The 23,221-nt window shown below is 48.9% G+C and overlaps 1 protein-coding gene across 2 annotated transcripts in view; it reads left to right on the top strand.

Annotated features, from left to right (window-relative positions):
• The window catches only part of RASA3 (RAS p21 protein activator 3), a 120,490-nt gene that overhangs the window by 23,603 nt on the left and 73,666 nt on the right, over positions 1 to 23,221 (top strand). The window contains exon 1 of one of the 2 annotated variants that reach the window (XM_047082134.1): positions 13,055 to 13,134. The exons of the other annotated variant lie outside the window; for it this stretch is intronic. The gene's annotated coding sequence lies outside the window, so the exon portion shown is untranslated. Of the gene's footprint in view, positions 1 to 13,054; positions 13,135 to 23,221 lie in introns of those variants that run through there. 2 annotated transcript variants of the gene reach the window in all.

Here is a 23,221-nt window from a genome sequence, read left to right as displayed (position 1 = left end):
AGGGGCAGAGAGAGAGGAGACACAGAATCCAAAGCAGGCTCCAGGCTCTTGAGCCGTCAGCATAGAGCCCAATATGGGGCTTGAACTCATGAAATGTGAGATCATGACCTGAGCCGAAGTCGGACACTTAACTGACTGAGCCACCCAGGTGCCCCCCCCCCAAAAAATTTTTTAATATTTTAAAATTTTTAGTTATCTGTTTTTAAAATGTTTTTTAATGTTTATTTATTTATGAGACAGAGAGAGACAGAGCATGAACGGGGGAGGGTCAGAGAGAAAGGGAGACACGGAACCTGAAGCAGGCCCCAGGCTCTGAGCTGTCAGCATAGAGCCCGACGCGGAGCTTGAACTCACCGAGCGTGAGATCATGACTTGAGCCAAACTCAGACGTTTAACCAATTGAGCCACCCAGGGGCCCCCCCAAAAAAAATTTTTTTAAGGGGCACCTGGGAGGCTCAGTCAGTTAAGCATCCGGCTTCGGCTCAGGTCATGATCTCACCATTCATGAGTTCGAGCCCCACATCAAGCTCTGTGCTGACAGCTCAGAGCCTGGGGCCTGCTTCGGATTCTGTGTCTCCCTCTCTCTCTGCTCCTCCCCCATTCGTGTTCTGTGTGTCTCTGTCTTGCTCTCAAAAATGAATAAACATTAACAAAAAAAAATTTTTTTTAATTTTTAAATGTTTATTTATATTTGAGAAAGAGAGTAAGAGAGGGAGAGAATGAGTGGGGGAGAGGCAGAGAGAGAGCGAGACACAGAATCTGAAGCAGGCTCCAGGCTCTGAGCTGTCTGCACAGAGCCCGGCATGGGGCTCGAATGCACGAACTGCGAGATCATGACCTGAGCTGAAGTCGGACACCCAACTTACTTAGCAGCCCGAGGCGCCTCTAAAACTCTTAATTTTAAACACAGAGCTTTCTAAAAGGGATGATGCATATCATTAGTTACTATGGATTATGTGCCTACTGTATTCCCATAAATGGGATAGATGATTTTGTAGCATGTGTTACAATTTGGACCCACCTGGCTCAGGAGTTAAGCAGAAAATAACTAAGTGATTAACTCAGCAGGTAGATCTGGCATGTCTACCATTCACCAGGAATTCACTTTCTGCACTGTGAAGGGCCCAGCCTAACTGTGGTTTGTGGGTGAGTTTCTGATTTAAGGTAAATGAAATGGGCATTTAATCACAAAGCTCTGAATTATGTTTCATTTTACATTTAAACTTTATCAGAAATTGCCTTTATTATTACACATAATACATTGACATAGTCAGTGTTTAATATCAAAGACAGGTATTATTGGCTATTAAATTCATAAGCACTTCTACTTAATTATAAACATAATGCATGTTTTTGAAAAACTAAGTTCTAGGTTTTCAAGAATAAGAAAAAAGAGACTCCTTCCCCCACTGAGAGGCTTCACAGCCAGCGTTTGGGTAACATCTTGGTTCTTCTGTTCAGGTACTTCTCCTCCATTCTTATTTTTCCTATGGAGATACCTTGTGGGCACATACAAGTTTATTAGATGTTAACTACACACATATATACATCTATATTACATATATCTTTTGAGAATTTTACTCCAAACATTTCTACGTATTTCTGGAAGTTCTTTGTAAAAACCACTTTGGTTGCTGTGCGGCCTTCTCCTAGACTCGCTTTCCTTGTCCTCCCCTCCCTCACCCGGCCGCTCTGTTGCTCGGGGCACCGGTAGCTTCCTGCCTATGTCCTCAGGGGTCCGACCCACTGTCTGAAGCCTCGCATCCTGGCCTAGCGCTGGTAGAAGGCATTTTATCTGTCGTAGTCTCCATTGTTGAATCTTTAATTGTTTCCTTGTTTTTTTGCCAACACAAATATTGCTATAATAAACATTGATCATTTACGAATCTTCGTTTTATGTATTATAATTAACCCTCAAACAACGTATCTTTGAACTATGTGGGTCCACTTACACGTGGATTTTTTCCAATAAATACAGTGCAGTACTATAAATGTATTTTCTCTCCCTTATGATCTCATTTTTTCTCTTCCCTTATGATTGTCTTAATAACATTTTCTTTTCTCTGGCCTACTTCTTTATAAGAACACAATGTGTAACACATGTACCTAAAAACCATGTGTTAATCAACTGTCTGTGTTGTTGGTAAGGCTCCTGGTCAACAGTAGGCTATTAGTAGTTGTTTTTTTATTCAATTGAAGTATAATTAGCACACAATGCTGTGTTAGTGTCAGGTGTGCACCATAGTGACTCAGTAGTCCTACACATTGCTCAGGGCTCATCACCATAAGTGTGGTCACCATCTGTCACCATACAGGGTTGTTACAGTTCTCTGTGCTGTACTTTTCATCTCCCTGACTTACTTATTTGATAACTGGCAGTTTATATAACCCCTCACCCCCTTCGTCTGTTTCACCCACCCACCCCCACCCCTACCCCCTCTGGCAACCGCTGGTTTGTTCTCTGTATTTGTGAGTCTGGTGTTTGTTTGTTTGCTTTTAAGATTCCATATATAAGTGAAATTGTATGCCACTTGTCTTTCTCTGACTTATTTCACTTAGCATTGCACCTCCAGCCCTATCCATGTTGTCACAAATGGGAAGATTTCTTTCATTTTTATGGTTGAGTAATATATATGTATAACAGTAATGTAAATAGCATAATATAATAATGTTAATATAATATATATTATATGAATAACATAACATAATATGAATAAAGCCATAATAAACATAAGGGTGCATATATCTTTTCAAATTAGTGCTTTCATTTTCTTTGGGTGAATACCCAGTCGTGGAATTACTGGATCATATGGTTAATTCTATATTTAATTTTTTGAGGAGCCTCCACACCGTTTTCCACAGTGGCTGCACCATTTTGTACTCCCACCAACAGTACATGAGGGTCCCTTTTCTCCACATCCTCCCTAACACTTGTTGTTTCTTGTGTTTTTGAGTTTAGCCATTCTGACAGGTGTGAGGTGGTATCTCATTGTGGTTTTGATTTGCATTTCCCCGATGATGATGATGTTGAGCATCTTTTCATGTGTCTGTTGGCCATCTGTGTGCCTTCTTTGGAAAAATGTCCATTCAGGGGCTCCTGGGTGGCTTAGTCAGTTGAATGTTGGACTCTCGATTTTGGCTCAGGTCATGATCTCAGGGTCACGGGATGGAGCCCCATGTCGGGCTTCATGCTGAGTGCCAAGTCTGCATGAGATTCTCTCTCTCCCTCTCCTTCTGCCCCTCTCCTGCTTGCATGAAGGGTTTCTCAAAAGAAAATAAAGATAAATTAAAAAAAAAAGAAAATTGTCTGTTGAGGTCCTCTTCCTATTTTTAATCAGATTATTATTTTTCTGGTGTTGCGTTGTACAAGTTCTTTATATATTTTGGATATCAATCCTTTATAGATTATGTCCTTTGCAAATATTTTCTCTCATTTAGTAGGTTGCCTTTTGATTTTGTTGGTGGTTTCCTTTGCTGTGCATGAGATTTTTATTTTGGTGGAGTTATTTTTGCTTCTGTTTCTCTTGCCTAAGGAGGCATATCCATAAATATGTTGCTCCGGCCAATGTTCATGAGGTTACTTACTGCCTATGTTTTCCTTTAGGATTTTTATGGTTTCAAGTCTCACATTTAGGTCTTTAATCCATTTTGTTTTTATTTATTATTATTACCTTTTTAATGCTTATTTTTATTTTTCTCTTTTTGAGAGAGAGAGAGAGAGAAAACACGCCAGAGTGTGAGCAGGGGAGGGGCAGAGAGAGAGAGAGAGGGAGACATAGAATCCGAAGCAGCTCCAGGCTCCGAGCTGTCAGCACAAAGTCTGAGCTCACAGTTCCAGCTCACGAACTGTGAGACCATGACCTGAGCCAAAGTCAGATGCTCAACCAACTGAGCCCCCCAGGCGCCCAAGATCTTTAATCTGTTTTGAGGTTTTTTTTGTATGTGGTGGAGGAGGGCGGCCCAGCTTGGTCCTTATGCATGTTGCTGTCCAATTTTCCCAACACCATTAGTTGGAGGGACTGTCTAGTTGAGGGACCCACTATCACTGGGATTGTGATACCTCCAGCTTTGTTCTTCTTTCTCAAGATTGCTTTGACTGCTCAGGGTCTTTGTGGTTCCATACACATTTTAGGATCATTTGTTCTAATTCTGTGGAAAGTGCTGACAGGGATTGCATTAAATCTGTAGGTTGCTTTGGGTAATGTGGACATTTTAACAGTATTGGTTCTTCCAACTCACAAGCATGGAATGTCTTTCCATCTTTTTGTGTCGTCTTCAGTTTCTTTCATGAATGTTTCACAGTTTCATAGTTTTCAGAGTGTAGTTCTTTCACTTCCTTGACTAAGTTTATTCCTAGGTATTTCATTATTTTTGGTGCAGTTGTAAATGGGATTGTTGTCTTAATTTCTCTTTCTGCTACTTCATTATTACTGTAAAAGAATGCAGATTTCTGTACATTAATCTTGTATTTTGTGACTTTACTGAATTCATTTATCAGTTGTAATAGAATTTTAGTAGAGTCTTTAGGGTTTTCTATAAATAGTATCATGCCATCTGCAAATACTAAAAGTTTTACTTCTTCCTTACCAATTTAGATGCCTTTTTATTTCTTTTTCTTGTCTGATTGCTATAGCTAGGACTCTTGTTACTATGTTGAATTAAAAGTAGGGAGAGTGGATATCATTGTCTTGCTCCTGATCTTAGGAGAAAAATCTCAGTTTTTCCCCATTGAGGTTGTTTGCTGTGGGTTTTTCATACATGGCCTTTATAACGTTGAGGTGTGTTCCGTCTAAACCTACTTTGTCAAGGGTTTGGTTTTTTTTTTTTTTATTATCAGTGGGTGTTGTATTTTGTCAAGTGCTTTTTCTGCATCTATTGAGGTGATTGTCTGGTTTTTATCAATTCTCTTGTTGATGTGATGTATTTCATTGATTTGCAGATGTGGAACCACCCTTGCCTCCCTGGAATAGATCCCACTTGATCGTGGTGGATGGTATTCTTTTTTAATGTATTGTTGGATTTGGTTTGCTAGTATTTTGTTGAGGAGTTTTGCATCCATGTTCAGTAGGGATATTGGCCTACAGTTCTCTCTTTATCTGGCTTGTAATGCTGGTCTCCTAGAATGAATTGGGAATTTTTCCTTTTTCTTCTATTTTTTGGAATAGTTTGAGAAGAGTAGTTAAGTTTTAGGGGAATCAAAAATTATATGTGGATTTGTGACTTCACAGGGGCATCACCTGTAACCACTGCATACGTTGTTTAAGGGTAAAGTTGTATTTTCCCAGGAGATCTAGATATTGATTTATTCATGGCTTTCAAAAAAATATTTTAGAAGATTGAGCAGCTATGGCAACTGTGGAAATCAGCCAGGTGTAAGGGGAGGCAGAAAAGTAGTGTGTGCCTGACAGAAGCTTCCTTGGCCTCTTGTATGGCATAGCAACAATGTGTGGGCGCCTCAGTGTCAAGCTGTGGATCCTTGAAAGTGTGGAAAGTGAACTTCTGCTTTGTCAGGCTTGGCACCTTGATGTGATGGTGGCTTTTCAGGGACGACAAGTGGGAGAGCATCCCTGCCCCCGCCTGGGAGGCTGGGGCTGCTCTGCTCTCAGCTGAGGGGCTCCCGAGCCCCTTTCCGCCACAGCTCCTTGCCCTGGGCACCGTCCTGAAGCCGTGGCTGCTCATCGGTTCCAGGATAAAGAGGTTCAGAGACGCGGTCGAGGTGCCAGCTCACCAGCACCTGCCTCCAAGCTCTGAGAGTCTCAGCTGCTGTGTAAATACACCAGGCCCTCGCTTGCTACACAGCCTGCCTCCCTGGCGTGTTGGGACGAGGGTGTGAGGCACAGGGATAGCACATGGTTGGTGGCCCACTGGGGACACGGCCAGGAACCCCTGCGGGCAGAGGTTTCAGACCGTGGGTGGTGGCTGTTCTGCCTTGAGGGAGTGAGGGCCTCTTGGTCTCACCTGTGAGCTGGGAAGGCCTGTAGCGTGCCGCTAGCCCTGGGCCACCTGGAGGGCTCTGTCCGGGGCCCTCGGGTTTGGGCAGCGGAGGGCCGGCCAGGGCTGACTGGTGCTGTTGGGCGGGAGAGGGCGCCGGCGCCCCGGCTGCGCTTCTGTGCCAGCTGGGGCCTCGTGGTGTTAGGCTGAAGAGGAAGGTACATCTGTCTCTCCTGGCCAGTCTTGCAGACTGATAAATGAGGAAGGAAAAACCAAAGTTTCAAGTTTTCCATTGCTTCCTAAACTTGCCATTAGGATGCAAACCCAGGGGCCAGCACAGGCTTTGGTTTGTGGTTCTCTGCGGGGGGCCGCACATTGGAGCCGTCCGTCCGTGTGGCCAGTGACCCAAGGAGGGTGGCCACTCCCACTGTGTGGTGCTGGGGGCAGGGCCCTCGGTGTCACCCCTAGTGGGTGATATTGCTGCCGGTTGAAGGTTCGGGTGATGACCACCCAGCAGTGCCGGGCTTGGATGGCGGCAGTGGCTCTGCCGGCGGGTGGTAGGTGACTGCTGGCGACCATGCAGGCCCTTCCTAAGGTTTGGCTGCATCTGGCGGGGGGCCGGGCTGTGGCAGGAGCTCTCTCCGGGGCCCAGGTCTGTGTGACCAGCCTGCAGCCCCCTTTGGAGGACTGTGGTCTCTGCAATAGATACAGGGGCCTCTGGGGTTCTGCAGCACATGTTGGTGCCTTGGGGTCTTTTAGACACTTGCACTTTGATCAGGGGAGAGCTACCCTGATGGGAAGTGCTACTCAGAGAGCGTCCGCTTGGACCCAAAGTCCAACAGCCAGCGGGCAACCAGGCACATGTCTCATGGCATCAGAGAGGTGGTGGGCTGCGTGTCTTTGCCAGACGCCCCCGAGACATTGGTGGCAAGCAGACCCCTCAATCACTCCCTGGGCCGGGCTCACGAGTCTACAGAGGACGCAGCGCTGCCTTACTCTGGCAGATGAGGACATTGAGGGGCTGGGAGCTGCAGGCTCTGACTCTAGTCCCTGCTCTGGGACTGGTTACTCCTTGGGGACCCAGAGCAACACACGCCTTCCGTGTGAAGCAGGTCCACAGCCTGGCCTTTTGCTCTTTGCTTGTCCCACAGCTCCCAGACCCTGAGAGGGTGATCCCCGGTTCCCTCGGGAGAGAGGGCCTGAGTTTCAAGCCCAGAAGGGAGACGTCAGTGCACTGTCAGGCCTCTGAAGGCCATAGACTTCCCAGGTCGCCATGGCACAGGGTGAGGGGCGCTGCCTGTGGGCTTGGTTCCCGCCGCGGCCAGCACCAGGGTCTGCCCAGCCCTGTTCCAGTGAGGCTCCTCAGCAGGAAAGCCCCCGTCCCCACCATCTAGCAGGTGGGCCCGGGGCAGACCGCTGTTGAGAAAGTCCTGCAGGAACACCACACCCGTGTTACCGGGCCCTGGAATCACCGCCTGTGTGCCACAGGCCACCTCAGGCTCTGGTGTGTGTCAGAGGGGCATCTGCAGCAAGGAAGGCGGAGGTGGTGTGCTGACCAAAATGCCACCGCGGTGTGGTGAGGAGCCCAGACAGCCCCGTGGGTTTTGAATCCCAGTTCTGCTTCGAAGATGGGTGTCATGCTCAGAAAGCTGTGCCTGTGGCTGGTGAGCTCTGCGAGGTCACTGGTATTGAGGGTGTTATGACACCTGTGATCAATGTGTCACTCCCTCCGGGCAGAGGACCTCTCCACAGTCCTTGGATTTTTCTTTTTAATGTTTATTTTTGAGAGAGAGACAGAAAGACAGAGCATGAGCAGGGGAGAGAGAGAGAGAGAGAGAGAGAGAGAGAGAGAGAGAGAGAGAGAGAGACTGACTCAGAATCCGAGGCAGGCTCCAGGCTCTGAGGTGTCAGCACAGAGCCTGACGCGGGGCTCGAACTCACCAACTGCGAGATCATGACCTGAGCTGAAGTCGGACGCCCAACCGTCTGAGCCACCCAGGCGCCCCTCACAGCCCTTGGATTTTAAAGATAAGGTATCTGGGCTCAAGGGGATGGGCAAGTGGCCGCACAGAAGTCCAGCACTGGGAGGGGGGCTGGGTGACCTGAATGTTGAGATGAAATCAGAGTCTCCAGGTACTTTTTTTCACTATTTCAGCAAAGTTTTGCAAGACATCCTGTGTGCGTCCACGTGGCCTCATTCCTAGTGGCCCATGGTTCCTCCAGGACAGCCGGCCTGTACTCCGGCCAGTGTTTCCTGCCTAATTAGACCAATGGCAGCGTTAAAAATAACTTTGGAGTTTAAACAAATCCAGCTGAGCAGAGATCCCTGGCTTCCGTGCGAGGTGCTGGGGGCAGGGGTTTGAAGGACACTTGCTTCCGCCCCCGGGAGGGAGGGGTCGCCACAGCCTGTGCTGCAGTCTGGGGCGTGAAGTCAGGTGGGGACACACAGCCCAAATGTGCCGGGTGGGCCTGGAATCCAGCAGAGGTTCCTGCTTTCTTGCGGTTGGCAGACGGACAGACCTTTTCTTTTCTCCTGTGCATGAATCAGCTAACACAGCAGTCTGTGGCCTTTTGGAAATAATTTTAAAGCTTTTATTACTTCATTTTTAAAATCCCTCTGAAGGTCCTGCCTCCTCAACCCATGGGCCTTCCAGCTGCCTCTCTCCTTGCCAGCCTATCATGAAGAAGTCTGTCTTCCGGAATGTTCCATGGGTGATGCATCTGAGGTCATCTTGGCAGGCCTAGGACTTTTGACCTCTGGGTGGTTCCCGGTTAGCTCCAAGGACGGCTCTTTTGTTCAGCATGTGTTTGCCAAGAGTGAGGATTGGCTCTGGGAAGTGAGTGAGGGGTGACGGAGCCCGTGAGGCCTGGCCTTTGCTCTCAGCAGGGGCAGACTGTGCACAGAACACAGCGATCATGTGGGGTGGGAGGGGGCGCCTGCACGCCCTGGGAGTGGCACAGGGCAACCCTGCCATGTGGCTCCAGGGATGGGGCGGATGTGGATGCTGGGAGTGTGGGTCAGCATGGCCCACGGTGGAGGAGACACAGGGGCTTGGGCCAGCGCCGCGTTTTGACTCGTGGAGGTGAGTCGTTGAAGGTCATCCTGCACACGCAGATGGGTGTTAGCTGGTGGGGATCTCTGAATGCTCGGTGGGCAGAAGTGCTTTGTTTGGTGGGCAATGGGTGCTTTTGAGGGCAGAGGAGGGAAGGACAGTGCCCCACGCACGTCAGCCACTTGCTGTCAGTACAGAACGGGCATGTGGGGGAGGTTTGGCGAAACGGTGGTCCGGCCGGAACAGATGTCCGTGGAAGCACAGCTCTTCCTAGAGAGGGTGCTGAGGCTTCTGGGTCTTTACGGCCACGGAGGAGGGTGGTCCGTTCAGGGAGGGTCTCCTGAGGCAAGGAGGAGGCACTCCGGCTAGGGACAGTGTCAGAACAGCTGGGTGTCACTCAAGTGCAGCAAGGTGGGCTTTAGGACCGTGACCCGGGAGCCCAGAACCCCCCTGGGGCTGGTAGCACACAGGTTCTGTGCTCACACACCAGCCTTGGGCGGCCCTGAAATCTGCCTTCTGACACGGTGCGGCTGCCGCTGCTCTCCTGGGGACGACTTTCTTTTTTCTTTCTTTTTAAATAATTTATTGTCCAGTTTGTTAGCATACAGTGTATACAGTGTGCTCTCGGCTCGGGACTAGATTCCCATGGTTTATCGCTTACATACAACACCCAGTGCTCATCCCAAGTGCCCTTTTCAGTGCCCGTCACCCATTTTCCCCTCTCCCCTGCCCCCCATGAGCAACCCTCAGTTTGTCCTCTGTATTGAAGAGTCTCTTATGGTTTCTTTTCCTCCCTCTCTGTTTGTATCTTATTTTTCCTTCCCTCCCCCTATGGTCTTCTGTTAAGTTTCTCAAATCCCACACGTGAGTGAAATCATATGATACCTCTCTTTCTCTGACTTATTTCACTTAGTATAATACCCTCTAGTTCCATACTCCATTGTATATATATATACACCACATCTTCTTTATCCATTCATCCGTTGATTGACATTTGGGCTCTTTCCATACTTTGGCTATTATTGATAGCATGGCTATAAACATTGAGGTGCATGTACCCCTTTGAATCAGTACCCCTGTATTCTTTGGATAAATACCTAGTAGTGCAATTGCTGGGTCATAGGGTAGTTCTATTTTTAATTTTTTGAGGAACCTCCACACTGTTTTCCAGAGTGGTTGCACCAGCTTGCATTCCCACCAACAATGCAAAAGAGATCCTCTCTCTTCGCATCCTTGCCAACATCTGTTGTTGCCTGAGTTGTTAGCCATTCTGACAGGTGTAAGGTGGTATCTCATTGTGGTTTTGATTTGTATTTCCCCGATGATGAGTGATGTTGAGCATTTTTTTCATGTGTCAATTGGCCATCTGGATGTCTTCTTTGGAAAAGTGTCTATTCATGTCTTCTGCCCATTTCTTCGCAGGATTATTTGTTTTTGGGTGTTGAGTTTGAGAAGTTCTTGATAGATTTTAGGTACTAACCCTTTATCTGATATGTCATTTGTAAATATCTTCTCCCATTCCTTTGGTTGCCTTTTAGTTTTGCTGATTGTTTCCTTCGTGGTGCAGAAGATTTTTATCTTGATGAGGTCCCAATAGTTCATTTTTGCTTTTGTTTCCCTTGCCTCCGGGGACGTATTGAGTAAGAATTTGCTGTGGCTGAGGTCAAAGAGGTTTTTGCCTGCTTTCTCCTCGAGGATTTTGATGGCTTCCTGTCTTACATTGAGGTCTTTCATCCATTTTGAGTTTATTTTTGTGTATGGTGTGAGAAAGTGGTCCAGGTTCATTCTTCTGCATGTCGCCGTCCAGTTTTCCCAGCACCACTTGCTGAAGAGACTGTCTTTATTCCATTGGATATTATTTGTCAAAGATTAGTTGGCCATACGTTTGTGGGTCCATTTCTGGGTTCTCTATTCTGTTCCATTGATCTGAGTGTCTGTTCTTGTGCCGGTACCATACTGTCTTGATGATTACAGCTTTGAAGTATAACTTGAAGTCTGGGATTGTGATGCCTCCTGCTTTGGTTTTCTTTTTCAAGATCTCTTTGGCCATTCAGGGTCTTTTGTGGTTTCATACAAATTTCAGGGTTGTCTGTTCTAGCTCTGTGAAGAATGTTGGTGTTATTTTGATAGGGATTGCACTGAACATGTAGATTGCTTTGGGGAGTATCGACATTTTAACAATACTTGTTCTTCCTATCCAGGAGCATGGAATCTTTTTCCATTTTTTTGTGTCTTTAATTTCTTTCATAAGCTCTCTATAGTTTTCAGTGTATAGATTTTTCACCTCTTTGGTTAGGTTTATTGCTAGCTATTGTATGGTTTTTGGTGCAGTTGTGAATGGGAACGATTCCTTGCTTTCTCTTTCCGTTGCTTCATTATTGGTGTATAGGAATGCAAGTGATTTCTGTACATTGATTTTATATCCTGTGACTTTGCTAAATTCATGGATCAGTTCTAGCAGGTTTTTGGTGGAGTCTTTCAGGTTTTCCACATATAGCATCATGTCCTGTATGATGGGGACTATTTTCTGAGCCACTGGAGTGTTGCTTGTCCTGATGATTGGCCACCCAGTTTACAGATGGGAAATTGAGGCCTAGGGAGGCAGGCTGATGTGCCCAGGTCATGTGGTTTGGGTAGTGTTGTCTCGTGCTGTTTCTCCTGAGTCTCTGGGGTGCAGGTGTAGACTGGTGTGTGTGTGTGAGTGCTTGCACATGAAGCTGTGCCCACACCTTGAAGCACTGTCCTGAGGCCACAGTGGGAAGCCCTTGAACACAGGATGTCAAGCCAAAGAGGCCAGAGGCCGAATGTGCATGACTGCATTTATACGAAAGACCCCAAAGAGGCAGATCTGTGAGCCAACAGTGGGTTGCTGGGGGCGGAGGCCAGGACAGGGTGAAGGCTCTCAGGGCGGCTTCACTTGCATTGCAGTTGATGAAAATCCTTTGGAATTAGTGTTGATAGTTGTACAACTCTGTGAATTTACTGAAAAGCACTGAGTTGTACATTTTAAAAGGTTGAATTTTATATGTAAATTGTGTCAATGAAAAATAATTGCAAAATTACAAAAAAGCCTAAATTATTCACCTTTCAAGGACGACAGGACACTAATTCGTTACTTGAAAATCTGGTAAATAAGTGGAATAATCAAGCATTTATCCCAGCTTTCTGTGTGAGCTTCACGAAAGAGTTATCAAATGGTAGATGAGGGGCAAGCTTCTCTGTATAAAATTACTTCAGTTTATAAATTAAAATGAGAGGTGAGGGGCGCCTGGGTGGCTCAGTTGGTTGGGCGTCTGACTGCAGCTCAGGTCATGATCTCATGGTCTGTGAGTTCTAGCCCCGCATGGGCTCTGTGCTGACAGCTCGGAGCCTGGAGCCTGCTTTGGATTCTGTGTCCCCCTCTCTCTCTGCCTCTCCCCTGTTCGTGCTCTCTCTCTCTCTCTCTCTCTCTCTCAAAAATAAATAAACATTAAAAAAATTTTTTTTAAAGGTGAAATTCGAATCCAGTCTGCAACCTCTAGTGCTTTAACAGGTCTGGCTCTATTTTTATGAGGTTCAGAACAGGCAAAACTAACAGATGTTATAAAATTTTGAAGAGTGCTAAGCCCTCCTGGGAGGGGTATTGACCTGGGAAGACTGGAAGAACATTCTAGAGTGCTGGGACCATTCCACATCTTGGTCTGGCTACTGATTACATACTGTGCACATATGTGAAATTCGCTGAGTTGTGTTTACCAAGTGTATGTTCACTCCCAACAAAAATGTACGAATAAAAATGAAATTAGGGGTGCCTGGGTGGCTTGGTCGGTTGAGCGTCCAGCTTCAGCTCAGGTCATGATCTCGAGGTTTGTGAGTTCGAGCCCCGCATTGGGCTCTGTGCTGACAGCTCAGAGCCTGGAACCTGCTTCGGATTCTGTGTCTCCCTCTCTCTCTGCCCCTCCCCCACTCACACTCTGTCTCTCTCTCTCTCTCTCCCTGAAGAATAAATAAACATTAAAAATTTTTTTTTAAATTAAATTAAATTAAATGTAAAATTTAAAAGAATTTATTTATACCCTTTCTTGCTCCAGAAAAGGATGTTGGGTGGAATGTGGCCCCTGTGTCATAACCACAGTCACACAGAACAGCCACGGCCTCGGTCAAAACACTGGTAGGCATCTTTACTTTTCTTTTTTAAATTGTGATAAAATGTGCATAACATAAAATTCACCATTTCGGGACACTGGGTGGCTCAGTTGGTTGAGCTTCTGACTGGGCTCTTGGTTTCTGCTCAGGTCACATCCCAGGGTTGAGAGATCAAGCCCTGTGTTGGGCTCCCTCTGCTTCCCTCCCCTGCTTGTGCACACACAGGCTCTCTCTCTTTCAAAAAAAATCACCATCTATCCCTTTTTAAGTATAGACTTCAGTGGGATTTACTGCATTCTCTTGTCGTGCAACCACCACTCACCTTTAGTTTCAGACTTTTTAATCACCCACAGGAGCAGTGTGTATTCCTCCAGCAAGCCCGTCCCACCTGCCCCTGCCCAGCCTATGATGTCCGCTGGTCTCTGGATGGCAGGTGCACATGTCTGGGTTGTCCCCACCTTCGGGCTACTGTGAACAGCGCTGCCGTGGACATTCACCTGCACCTTTCTGTTCTCAGTTCTTGTGAGCGTTTGGCTGCCTGCTTCCCACAGGGCTGCGCTGCTCACGCTCCCAGTGGCCGTGGAGGAGTGCCACACTTTCTCACCGACACCTGGTGTTTTCCTGTGTTACAGACATCCCAGCTGCCCTCATGGTGGAGGGTCTCTCCCTGCTGGTCTGTCTTGCGTTTCCCTGGACACACGATGCTGAGCGTCCTTTCCTGTCCGTGTACCAGTTTGGATATCTTGGGGAAAATGTCCTTCAGGTTGTTTGCCTGTTTTTAAATTGGGTCATTTGTAGCTGTTGAGTTGTAGGAACTCTTTATATATTTTGGATACCAGAATGCTTACCAGATCTGTGGCCTGCAGGTTCTGTTTTGTGGTAACTGTCTCCCACACTCTGCATTGCTGCAGACCTCTGCTCTCATTGCCTGTTTCTTTCTGTCCAGCTCGGAGGAGCAGAGCCAGCCAGCCTTGGTGGTCGTGGCACCTTGCTCGGGGGGTTCTTCCAGCCCCCCGCCCCTGCCTGGGGGTTGCCACCGCCTGTCTTCTCTGTGCCTCTCTTCTGGCCGCTGAGAGGAAGGAAAAGAGGAAGGGATTTTATGGGTTTGTCTGCCGTCTGCACGCGGATGTTAGCACCGCTAGAGTTTCCACAGTGCCTCCTTCCTTATGGAGCCACACGTGGCACACACATGCATCTCACAGGTGTTGCACAGGACTGTTGCAGTGACACTTACTAACACGGATGTTACCTATGTGTGAAGTCTTGTGAGCACACGGCCTTGTGCTCAGCTGTCGTAATTGCCTTCACTACTTGCAGACCCCCCAGCAGAGTCGGAGACCACCCTGACTGCAGCATTCGAAGTGCCTGAGACATGGCCAACCGAAGAGATAATAAGTTACTTATGAAAAGGGCAAGCTTTCATCAGAAAGGCCTCTGAGTCTCTTTACCCCAGAATAACATGAAATCTTGCTCTTGGTGCAGACCCTGGGTCTGTGAGGACCCAGGCGGTTTCCCTTTGGGTCAGACATGAATGAACAAAGGAACATCATCTGTTTAAAAGTCTTTCCAGAACTTTGGGTTTTGCATTAGAGGTATGAGTGACAGGCTCTGATTTCATAAGGAAGAAAATGGTTTTTCTAATCTTTTGTTAACATCTAAGAAATTTTCTCTCTCAAGTTCAAGCCAGGATTCTTACAGAGAACGGTGTGGGAAAAAGAAAGAAAAGTACCAAAGTATTCAGGGCAGAAAAGAACAGCCTGAAATCCTATGTTGGTTGTTTCTGGAGAAAACAAACAAACAAACCCTAGGTCTTGCAGAAGGCTGGCTCTCTTTCCAGCATAGGCTGGGAGGGGTCGTCCTCGCCAGGCCAGGGTCTTACTTTATGAATCAAGGAATTGTGATTTGTGAAAGCAGCTACAGGTTTGAATGGAAATTTGGACGATTTAATGTATTTAAAAAGCTCTTAGAAGCGGAATTGTGCCTTAAACAGGGTAAGAGGACCTGGACGCTGAATTCGTACTTTGTCAAGTGATAAAGGCCCTTGGACGGGCCGGGGGGTGTCCTCCTTACGGCCCTGAGCACAGCCTGGAGGAGGCAGGCGCTCAGGCCGAGCGAGAGGGGACGAAGTGAAGGGTGAGCTGGAGGGGGCAGTGGTGTCTGGTCACAACACACAGCCACATGGTCGTGATGTACAGGCGTCTTGTGGAGTTAGCATGTTTGGAGTCAACTTACCAAGAGAGTAGGTGAGACAGTGTGAGGTACAGAGCAGCGTGAAGTGTTGAGTACTTGACGTAGTAAAATGATTGGGAGGCAGGAGTGGGGGATGTGCATGACCCTAAATTCTTCATCTTTCATGGCAGGGAGTCAACAGTTGATTTTAAATTGATAAACCGAGAAATATCAGTGATGCTGTTATTTAAATTGGTGATGTTTGCTCCAGGGCCAAGAAACAGAAACCAGTGACATTTCTAGAGGGTGGGTCTATGGCTGGGCCTGGGGCTGTGGAAAGACTGTAGCATTTAATCTTGGATTCCCACAGTTGTGTTACCGGTACTTCTGAGCAGCAATGACAAAACACATATAAAGAAACTATTTTAAAGGAAACCTATACACACAGTGTTTCCGCCTCTCTCCTTGGCCCCTGAGGCTGATCCAGAGTTGTAGACCAGCCTTGGGAACCTCACACTTTCTCTAGGAAAGAAGCTGGATCTTTCCTTAAGCTCTGGCGGCCTAGAGGCCTGTGGGTGGATTGGGTTGTGCGTGGTTGTCGTCACATGCCAGCTTCTCAGGCCCAGCCCCCCGTGCTTTCAGTGTCAGTGCTCGGACACAGGCAGTGTAAACCCAGAATCTCTCATGCTGGGATGAAGGCTTGGGGAGCCCAGTCACCTGGGACATGAAACCAGAGTGCAATGGCCCGGCCATTGTGTGGGAAGTGCAGAAATCCGTGCCAAAAATGTTACTGTCTTCATAACCCTGTTACCACAATCGCCTCATTTTACATCATAAAACAAATTGAGGAACAGGCATCTCTCTGATTCCAAGCCAACGTGTAACTGAAAAGACAGACAGTCGTGAGTGTCACTGGACCCTCATCCACTGCCAGCGGTAATGCAGTGTTGCAGCCGCCGTAGGGAACAGTTCGGAGGCCAGAGCCCGGGGATACCACATGACCCAGCACCTGTACTCCCGGGCGCACCTGTCCACACAGAAGCCTGTACACAGTCACCACAGCAGCAGGGTTCAGAGCAGTCCAAAGCTGGAAACAACCCAAGTGTCTGTCGACTGAAGAACTGGGTATATATGTAATAGTACATCCATACGGGGGAGTATCACTCAGCCTGAGAAAGTACAGGGTCCTGACACAGGCCACAGTGTGGCCGAACCCAGAACATTATGCTTCTGAAAGAAGTCAGACTCCAAAGATCACGTGTTATATGAATATCCAGAACAGGTAAAACCGTAGAGATGGAGAGTGAGCTGCCAGGGCCTGGGGGAGGCGGAAGGGGTGAGGCTGTTGATTTCAGGGGCACGAAAATGTTCTCACACTGATTGTGGGGATATTTGCACAATCTAGTGAATATACTAAAAAACCTTGAGTTGTACACTTTAAACAGGTGGATTTTTTGGTATTCTGATCCTTTCACAATAAAGCTGTTAAAGGAAAAACCAGAAATCAAAACACACACGTGTACACACACATGCACAGACATGCACACATACAAGCAAGTGTACAACACCTCGACTGGAGGAAACGGTGGGCCTTGGGCGTGGCCCTGTGGCACTGGTGTCCACTGCCAGGCATTCGCCAGGTGTTCCCCCAGGTGATCTCCCAGGTGATCTCCCAGCCGTTCCCCCAGGTGTTCTCTCAGGTGTTGACCCAGACGTTCTCTCAGGTGACCTCCCAGGTGATTTCCCAGCTGTTCTGCCCTGTTTGATTCACATTCTAGCTCCTCTGTAGGCGGGACCACCAGGTGAAAACCATTCCCAGGCTGAGGTTTCTGTGGCACAGGGGCATCCTACAGACTGTATGCTCTTTGTGTGGTTGTGATTATTGGCACCTCCTGTTTACTGTTCCGATGGGCAGGGATAACATGGGGTGACCTCCCTGCAAGTTGCCCCCAGGAGGGCCCAGGCCCAGCTTGAAGACAGCTCAGATCCTTATCTTCACCAGTGTCTAGGCCCCCCCACTCTTTCATACGTTTGCATAGTAGCCTCACCTTAGTTCCTATGTTAAAAACACCACCTCAGAATATTTCTGTCATCTGTTTCTGTTGTTTTCTTCACCCTTCTCAGCTGCCTGGACATCCTCACCCCTGCTAGAATGTGTCTGTGATTAGTAGAAACAAAGTGGACAGGAGCAAGAGACTTAGGGGAGGGGAACGGTGCTGGAAGGTGTAGACGACTCAGGAAGTCTTAACAGTTTGATTACTTATAGTGAGGCACAGTTGCTGTTTTAGTAATTATAGTTTCACACTTACTGACATTTCGTCCCTCTTTATTTCTTATGTATGTCCCTACTGTGTTCTCCGGAAGCTTATTCATTGATCTTAGTAACCAGCTAACATTTCATCATGTGAACATTAATTTGGGAAATTGCACTATGCAGATTTGTTCAAACCTGTTGTCTTTCCCTCATACGAGGAGGTCGCAGGAGGATGTTCTCTGGAGAATTCTGAGGTTCTTTTGGAGGTGTACCCTTGCAGGGGGAGAGGCACTGGGCAAAGTGACACAAGAGAATCGCCTACACGGGACGCAAACACATGTTTTGGGAGCTCGGTGAGGGACGGTCCCTTCTGGCCACTGCATGGAGCCGCTCGCAGGTGTGCAACGCCCCAGACTGGGTCGCGGGGAGGTGACATGTGTCCCCACAGCAGTTTGCAACCTAAGGGCATGGGAACCTCTATGTCTCTAAAACAGTATTTTTTGATAACTTCTGTGACTTTGAAAGTCTGTGATTTGCGCGAATGTGCAGGTCCCCCGGCACACGGGACCGGGTCTGGGGGCTTCGGTTTAAGTCACTGTTGCTGGTGGCACCTCCCTCCCCTTCCCCCTCCCCGTCAGGGTCAAGCAGGTGCAGGCGCGCAGCTCAGAGGCACGGGGTCCCTAACTGGACTTCCCCTCCCGGGGCCGGAGGGCAGCCCGTGTGCTGCCATGGGGCCAGGGCACCCGGAGCTGCGGGGACACACCGTGGGGACATGCCGAGCCCTGGCCTGGACCAGAGCCAGAGCGCGGCCCTCCTGCCGGTGTGGACACCTGTCTGCCCGGAGTGTGCCGCCTGGGAGGGGCGTGAGGTCCTGGGGGGACCACGTCTCCACGTCGCTGCGAGGAGGTGCCAGGGTCACGGGCATGGAGGGCACACTCGGCGTGTCTTCAGCATGCAAAGTGGCTGTGCTCTCGACGGCCTGCTTACTCTTTTCTGATCTTCGTGGCTGTTAGATAGAAAATGCAGCACTAGGTGAAAAGGTATTTTGCGAATAGACACAGAGTTTAGTTTCCAAGGAATCAAAGGCCCATTCAACACAATATTTTATTTTATTTTATTTTATTTTATTTTATTTTATTTTATTTTATTTTATTTATTTTTCAACGTTTTTATTTATTTTTGGGACAGAGAGAGACAGAGCATGAACGGGGGAGGGGCAGAGAGAGAGGGAGACACAGAATCGGAAACAGGCTCCAGGCTCTGAGCCATCAGCCCAGAGCCTGATGCGGGGCTCGAACTCACGGACCGCGAGATCGTGATCTGGCTGAAGTCGGACGCTTAACCGACTGCGCCACCCAGGCGCCCCTCAACACAATATTTTAAAAATGAAGAGGAAACTGGTGGTTTCTTTTTCACTTTTCTTAATTTTCCAGCTTTTTATTTCAGCATCGAGGTATTGTCCAAGAACACTGTTTTCACCTCTAGCTTCATTGGAAAAGTGTGAGATTAGAACATGCATTTCTCCCCGCTTGGGAAAAGACTAGATTTTAAGTGAGAGGGTGAGGTTAGCTACTGTTTTGTGTCTTTTTGGTGCTGAATAGTTTGAGTTCGGTTCAAAATTGAACATGTAAATAATTCTGAGGATGTGCTGTTGTGTACAGAACTAATTGGAAAATGGAGAAGTGACTGATTTTCTGTCTTGGCGTTGTAGTGTCTTAGGCTTCTGTTTCTCATTCAGGGGCCGTTCTTCAGACTTCCGAGGCCGCCTCCTCTGTTCTCACCCCGTCCTGGCAGCCCTAGTGCCACGTGAAGGGGGCTCCATGCACCTGTAGCAGTGGTCCTGGCACAGAGGTCTGCCTGGCCATTCGGGAACCATGGGATTAAGTGATGCCAGGGGTGACCCAGAGCGAGGGGCGTGGAGGGGGGAGGCGCTCCTAGCAAGTGGGTGCCAGCCTGCCCTCCGTCCCTGCAGATGCGCTATAGGCCTTTGCCCCAGAGTCCCCCTCCTCCCGCAGTCTGCCACAGGTGGCCTTCCAGCTAGAGATTCCATTTTCCAAGGGGACCCCAGATGCTGCTTGCACTGTTGGGGAGGTGGAGGGCTCTGGGGCGGTTGCCCCCTGGCTGACAGGCACTCTGGAGAGTGGGGTGTAGGCAGACTCAGTGAGGGGTCAGGGAGGGCAGACTGCATGAGAAGCCAGGGCCCTTGGGTTTGTATTTTGGCGACATTTCCACCATGGAGTGGCTTTTCTCGAGCGATGGATTCTGACAACCACATGTACAAAAAGACCTGAACAGGTCTGGGCTGTCCCCCAAATGTGTGGCACGGTGGTTCCAAATGCACAAGGCCAGCAGGTGCCCCCTGAGAGGGGCCACCCCACCAGACCTGCTGCAACCGTTTCAGCAAGGGGAAGTGGCTATGGGCATGGCCAGATCCTCAGAGTTTTCTAAAGGATTTAAAATAAATGTGAAATCACTCCATTTTTAAATGACATCCACTAACTCAGCATTTAGAGAGCAGACTGTGTCTTAGCGCCGTGTTCGGTAAGGGCCCCAGGCTGAGACCTGAGGGGAGCACCCAATACAGGGTATCTCCCCGGACTCTGTGGAGCCACAGCCTGAGGACACGACACCTGATTTATGTGTTTTTATGGCAGTGTGGCCGGCAGGGGGACAGCGTCTTCTACCCACTGGCTCAGAATGCTACCTTCCTGACAAATGGAAATCAAGGTCGGGGCAACAGCCCCTTTTCTAGGGGGTAAATGTAAGGTGACCATGAGGCGAAGGACCAGCAGGGCCACCCCGGTCCAGGGTCCTGTGTGGGGCCCTGGTGAGAGCACAGCCCTTGTCTGATATGGCTTCGGCAAGAGCAGGCAGGCCTCCTGCTCACTCACTCGGGGGCTTTAAGCTTCTTTGTTCCAGTCTCTTGGTCTGTTAAGGAATGTTAAAAAAAGCAGTTGGATCCTGAAATTGTAAAGCAAGCTGGCACAGTTCATCATGACAGAACTGCTCTGCTCTCTCTTGCTGCTATGATGACCTCTTAGGAGGGGACTGGTCAGGTCACCCAGCTGTGGCTCTGGCTGGTTCAGCCTTCAAAGGTCCCCACAGACCGGGCTGTGCCATCATCTGGCTCACCGTGGGTGTCTGTCTATCACGTTTTATTTCCCCTCTCCAATCTGGGATAACGGATGCACAATAGGAACCGAATCACACCACGGCATGTGCAAAGTATCTCCTGTAGCCACCCCGTGCCGCCCACAGGACACATGTCCTGAGCCCCTCAGGGCTGTGACACACAGATAAGATGATGGCTGGATGGGGTCAGACCCTGTCACTGGAGTAATCACATGATTAAGGTCATCAGCAGTGTGCTGGAGGGGGAGGAAAAGGAAAGCCACTTGACTTCCAGTGTATGAGATCAGGACCTGAGGACATAGTGTGCGCCCCGGTTAGCAGTATAGGAGCTCAGAAAATGAGTAAATTGCATTTGTCCTGGGTAGTCCTCTATGAGCTTCTAACGTGAGAAATTGTGTGTGCCCGGCTAATACCGTATGAGCTTGTGATATGAGGAAGCTGTGTGTGCGTTGGGTAGACCTGTATGAGCTTGTGAGGCTTTGGACTTGCGTGTGTCCTGGGAATAGGCTTCCTCACAGTTTTAAGGCTTAGAAACAGCCACCTGTATCTCACAGCTTTGGGGCCAGGGATTTGGGACTGGCGGGTTGGGCTGGATTTGGCCGGGTGAATCCTCAGTACTGTGAGGTCCAGATAGGCTGTGGCAGTCGGCTGGTGGAGGGGCTGGGGATCCCAGATGCCTCTGTCACATGTTGTGGGTCCGCAAGGGTATTGGGAGTTCAGGCTCTGCTCATGCAGTCTCCCAGAGCACCTGTGCTGTCCCTCCAGCAGTGGCTTCCAGGGGCCCGATCATTGGCTCAGGGTGCAGCACACATCCTGGACTGGGGTGGAATCCACAGGGCCCTGTCCTTGCCCAATCACTGCTGGATGGTCCAGCTCCCTGGTCCTGATTATGCACCTTGGCTCTCAAAGACGCCTGCGAAATACCCAGCAGAGGTGTGGAATCAGTACTCCCAAAGCCCTGCCCAGCTGGTCATTTTATTAGTGCATTCACTCACTTTTCGTTTGAGCTAACGTTTACAGGATCATTACTGTTTGCCAGAGTAGTATGCTGTTTTAGATGCTGGAGGCAAAGACAGAAGTGAGACCCAGCCATGTCCCAGGTTTCTCGGGGAGGACAGAGGAGCCCAGTGAGGGGCCGTGTGGCTGGATGCTGTCCGTCTGAGGGCAGAGGCCTGGCTGAGGACCGCTGGGGCCTGGCTCTGCTGTCCTCCTTGGGGGTCTTACCAGGCCCCTCAACTGAACTTGGGCCATCCAGATGTCTCCAGGAGCCTTGGCCGTGGGACAGGTTGGCTGTGGAGATGGCCGTCTGAGTCCGTGGTAAGCACGTGGAGGCCTGGCCTTGAGCTGAGTGGGGCCACCCCACCTTGTTCACCAGGACTCTCACAGCATCTGTAGTTTGTGTGCCTCGTCTCATGACAGACGGGCTGAGAAGTAGCCACGTGATCTCTTGTAAAAGGAGCACAGAAGACAGACCCAGTCCGTCACCTCCTTGCTGTAGAACAGTGTTTCCCGAGGGAGAATGGTGTGCTTTATTTTCAGAGAAAGTCTGAAGAGTGTGTTCTGCCTTGTTTCCATTCTTGCCTTAGCTACTAGGGAACTCAGAGCTCAGTTGACCACTGAGTCACATGTGGTGGGGGAGGGACAGCTGGATACGTGTAATTTTCCTTCTTTTCATTGTATTTTGAGCTTTTAATTTCCCTGTGAATAGCCTTATTTTATGCTTGTCTCTTACCTACTGGAGGAAATCTGAAAGGTGCGTCAGTACCCCTTCCTGGGCCGTGACCCTCCTGGAGGCAGAGGAAGCAGGCGGTAGTGGTTGTGAGGTCGTGCCCTGCGGGGGTCCAGGCAGCTCAACGTGGGGTTTTCAGGACGAATCTGCATGCAGCAGGGAAGGTCGCATGTAGCTTGATTTAGAAATCCCAATTTTGTCTGTTTTTATGCAGTTGTGTTCTACGTAATATCAAGATAAGATAGCAAGGTATTCAAAAATATATACTCCGGGAAAGAGAATATTTTAATCATGGAATCGATCTTTTTGGGGAAATAGACTTTTATGTTGTTAGCATAAGTTAGTGACTGGAATCTCTGGGCCCGTTTGAGTATTCTGAACCAGAGTGGCCAAGAGACCTGCCTGCGTTCTCCCACAATATTCCCCTTCACAGGTGGAGGCCACGGGCTGGGGGGCCACTAAGGGGTGTGGATGTGGTGGCTCAGAGCATACGCAGGAAGGACGCCCGAGGCTCACAGCTGGAAGAGAGGTGGTTTGTCAGTGGAGCTCTCCACCCACCTGCTTCCCTCTATCCTTCTCTTCCTGGGGTGTTGGGGGCAGCAGGCAGGATCAGATCGCCCCCCCGCCCCTGCCATCGCCAGAGTCTCTCCTGGGGCACTGGGGTCTGTGACCTCTGACATCCGCTTTCAGGGATGGGGACTTGTCTCTCTCTCGGCACCTTGAGGCCAGCGGCCCGCCTGGACCGGGCAGGGGCTGCTTTCTCAGGGCTGACAGAGCTGCCGTCTGCAGCACACAGCTCTTGTTGGTGCCAAGGGTACATTTCAGATA

This window comes from Lynx rufus, unplaced genomic scaffold, assembly GCF_022079265.1.
Source record: "Lynx rufus isolate CCGP_SWC_20201006 ecotype Redwood Valley unplaced genomic scaffold, mLynRuf1.p SCAF_1, whole genome shotgun sequence".
Classification (NCBI taxonomy): Eukaryota; Metazoa; Chordata; class Mammalia; order Carnivora; family Felidae; genus Lynx; species Lynx rufus.
This window is presented reverse-complemented; position numbering and strand designations above follow the sequence as displayed.